Source organism: Protomyctophum parallelum (genome assembly GCF_964188405.1).
Source record: "Protomyctophum parallelum genome assembly, chromosome: 23".
Taxonomy (NCBI): domain Eukaryota; kingdom Metazoa; phylum Chordata; class Actinopteri; order Myctophiformes; family Myctophidae; genus Protomyctophum; species Protomyctophum parallelum.
In genome coordinates, this window is record NC_139715.1 from 20804749 (window position 1) to 20809280 (window position 4532).

A 4532-nucleotide genomic window follows, 5' to 3' on the forward strand; every position below is an offset into this window, starting at 1 on the left:
TACAGGTCTTTCCCTAAACTACATATCCCTTTTTCATTGAGTAAGATGTTCTATGTTGCCACGTTTACTTTGTACCATTCTCCATTTTGTATTGAAGAAGTATAAATACTGTCTCTCATTTTGAGACGGTAGAGAGAAACCATCTACTCACCAGACCCTACGGGGTCTGGGTGAATTGGATTGTAAATTATAATGCTGTTTTGTGAATCCTTGTTCTGTCTCTCTGAAACAATATATAAAGATGACTAAAAGCCTCACTTTGATATGGATGTCTCTCCTTGGGTGGACTCAGGTAACATTTTGGTATTTATAAGGTAATTAACAGTGTTTATATTGGCTATTTACTTAAAGTATCCTGGTAAAAGCTAAAGTTAAGTATATATTGTAATTGGATTACTCCTAAAAGTATTTCCAGAGCTCCGGTGCATCTTAGCTCTCTGCTCCGGAGCGTTCCCAGTATCATAGCTCTCAAGCTATCGAAGCTATTTATAGTCTTTAAATTTCTATACAGTCCTTTCATAGTTGTTATGGGTGTTTTAGCGATAAAATACCCATCAATCATAACACCTGTGAAGGAAGTATAGGGAAGGGGCCTGGAAGTAGGAAGAATTAATGTGTGCATATAGCCCATTTTCTCTACAAGATGATTACATAGGATTTTGGACTGTACTCTTTCATTTATGCATGTTCCCGCATTTACAAAAAAAAAAAAAAGACTGAGACAAATGCACAGCTGTTGATTTTTTAGCCAGCTCGTCCTCTTAGCAGACAATTCCTCTGTCTCTTGTCTAGCGGTGCTTTGTGTTTCTCTCCCAACACAGACATCTGTCCTCTTCCAACACGGCTGAGCTTTGATCCAGAGTCTGTCCCAAAGATGGATGATTTCACTTTCCTTAGAAAGACCCCTGCTTCCCCCACAGCTAAATGGTATGGTCCCAAACCACACAATATTATCAGATCCCCATCTGGGGGTAAGTCATTAAGTAACACACACAAGGCCACCTGGCTCAATGTACTGTAGAGCGGTGGGTTCCCAAACGTTTTAGCTCAAGACCCTATAAAGAAATTAGATCTACAACAAGCTCTCAATAACGCCCCGTGTTGTGTGCTTGTAGCTATTTTCACTAATTATTTCTTCTAATTTATGGAATTTCTTAGATTATTATTTTATTTCTTCATGCAAGTTACTGAAACAAATCATTGAATTTTGGACACAGTGAACACATGCAGTGTTTGGGAAACAGTGATGTAGAGTTAATGCTACAGAACAGCTCACCGCGGTACTGTTGTAGGCTATAGTGAAGGTTTGACTCTTATCTGCGCAATTCACACCTTTCATTGCTGTTGGATCATTGGCAATAAGGAGCAGTGGCAGGTGGCGTGGCGGCGGGTTAATTGCCCTCGGTGAGTAGCGTTGTGTCGTGTCTCATGTGGAGTGGCGTACCGTACCGTACGGCTGAAGAACAGCCATCAATCAGTTCCAAGAACACTGCTGCTCTCTCCGATAGAAAGATAGTTGGCCAATACTGACTGCCAGTAAATCAACATGCACGCTCTAGCGCACAAAACACCCAAACACTGGGTCGGGACCCACATGTGGGCCGTGGACACATTTCCTACAACATTTTCAAAAAACATCCCGAAAAAGCACACATTTTCATGAATTAAAAACAAAACAGACTAAATGTAGGAAGGGACTAGTGGACAAGAGATCCAGTATATGATTTTACACTAGGTTGCATGCTGAAAATAGCAGAACTAGGCTACTTAAGCTCACAACGCCGCGCACTGCGACTCGTTAACTATAACATGTGACTAAAACTAAATGAAAACTATTCAAGAGACTAAATGACTAAAACTAAAATAGAAATTTGCTGCCAAGAATAACACTGCTAAAGAAATCCTGAACCACTGCTCTATGTCTATCCCTCTTTGGGCCCCATCTGTGCATTCACATTCAAGCATGACTCACTGACCTGCCTACTGGCAGTGTGCACAAGAAATGTGGTGCTGATTGGAGACATTCTGATGTTGTTTTTACACTCTATGGCAGTGCTACCCTGCATGCGCCCCCTGCTTAATGTATCTGCGGCCCGTCATGGTACAAATAAAAATATAATTAGTTATTGTCATTGTTTTGAACAAAATTCTAGTTGTTGTATTGTTTGTATCAAGAGAAAGTGATATGGCCTGACCATTATATATATATATATATATATATATATATATATATATATATATATATATATGTATATATATATATAATATTAACCACTTATTGATTCACCTGTGATAATCTGTTCATTATGTTCTCTACACATTTTGTACAATGTGTTTTCTTAATTTATTTTGTACCAGACTGTCTCTGGTACAAAATAAAATTGTAAACGTTTCAAATTACTACTGACATTTTTAGCTTGCAGCCCTGAATGGACTTCTGGAATTTTGCTGAGTGACCCATATGAGCCATCTTAACTTAAGTATACGCCTCATCTCTGGATTTCCACCACAACCTTTCTCTTCAAAGCACCACAGGTACAGTATAGGTGCCTGTCATGCCTGATGAATCAAGTAAGACTGCAGCCAAGGCACTGGGGCTCTCTGTCAATTTCTCAGCATATATAAAACAACAGAGAACCAATTGATCTCTGAGAGAACAGGCAGTAACTTCTGAAAGATCTGCCTGGGTGAATCACACACCGCTCTGCTGGAAACATTCACCTGCGTACGGTGTGTTCCGAAACAGTGTTTCAATGTCATAGCAGTGGCAACTTAAAGGTCCACTGTATGTTCATGTGATTAGCCCTTCGCTAAGCCCCACTCCAAAAGCGACTGTCCAATGCCAATCCAAACAGTTTAGCCACTGTTCCTAAGGATGGCAAGCTTTCGACACCTCATAGCTGTCTGTCAATGTTATTTTGCATGGCTATGTTGTTGAACACATACACAGCTTAACATCAGGAAAGTTACACGACTGACCCACTTCAGGTGATAGCACGTAATGCCAATCCCCGTAGTCTTACCGTGCATGCATTACGTGAAAACTCATGTCAGACGGTCGTTAAAGTTGATTGAGTTGGATACCGTTTGTCCCTATAACATTTGCTTGTATTTCTAGTTTATTGAAATAATGTCATGCACATTTGTCCAGTGCATAGCCTATTGCAGGCCTCGTTGACTAGATTTAGTAGACATTGCTCTCGCTACGGAAATGATAGATTATTTTTGTATGGAGAAATCGCATTTCAATGGGTGAGAACTGAAGGACAGCTTGCCATCGCAGAGTGGAGTGGGTGGGTCTTAGTGAAGGGCTAATTGTAGGCTAAAATGTTCTTTCTGTACGTTTCCAGAACATTTCAGGACATTTAAACACTGCAGGAGAAAGGTACAGGAGTTTTGTCAGGTGGCAATTTGAGTAGAGTCGTAATGAATGCCTAATTGGAAGCAAATTTCTCTTCTCTAAATGGACGTATACTTATGTGTTTCATCATCGTGAATTATGGTCTGCCTGCCCACATATCTGCAGCCGCTGACATACTGTACATATCCTGTCCAAACCATAAAGAAACACGAACCTTCCATCAGGTGAACAGTTAATTTGTATGATTGATTTATTTGTGACCCAACAGTCTATAGCTGCCAACTTTATGAGAGCTATAACATGTAGGGTACATTAGACACAAGTTAAATGCAGATAATCTCATTGATAAGAGTGTTTGTACTGTATAGATCCAGTTCTTTAGTGAAGAGAAAATACATTTTCCAGGTGGGACACCAACTTCATTCAACCCGGAGAGTGAAAGCCATTTATCAGCATCAGTTTTATACTTTTCAGTTTTAATTTTCTTTTTTCTTTAATTTTGTCATCATCCCAAACTGCACAAAGAGTCGAGACGGGACAAGGCGGTTTTTAAGGTCAACCACACCAATGCAACTCATTGAGTTGCAATGAGTTGAATTGGTGTGGTTGACCTTAAAACGGTTGTGTCCCAAGCAGTCCCTACCGGTGTGGTTTGGGCCTTAAATTGTGTCCTCCCTGAGTTCTTCTCTCCCTAGCATCTGTCCCTGCCTATATACTATGTGAGCCGTAGCCATTGAGCAAAGCTGCTCTGCATTCAAAGAGCCATCTTTATCCAACAAACCACCTCTCAGTGTCAGTATTCATCTCTGTATGTTTCCAAGCATGAGTAAAGAGGAATCAATGAGGCCCTGCATGCAGACGGCTCATCGGTCAGTTAAACTAATGGAGCACAGAGCACTGTGCGGTGCCACCGGCTCATGTGAATGATGCATGGGGAAGATAAATGGAGAACGAAGAGACTCGCTGTCATTTTGACTTCATCCTCCAGTCCTCAGTGGTTGGACACTTTGCTGTGAAGGCTGTACAGTACAGGAGTACATGTCGTGACTATATACACTATATGCGGCATAGATAGGTGGCATGAGTAAAGCCCTCACAAAATATTAAAACGTTAATATTAACACTTCACAATTTTACTTTTTTGTTTAAGCACATCCAAAACAAATAAATG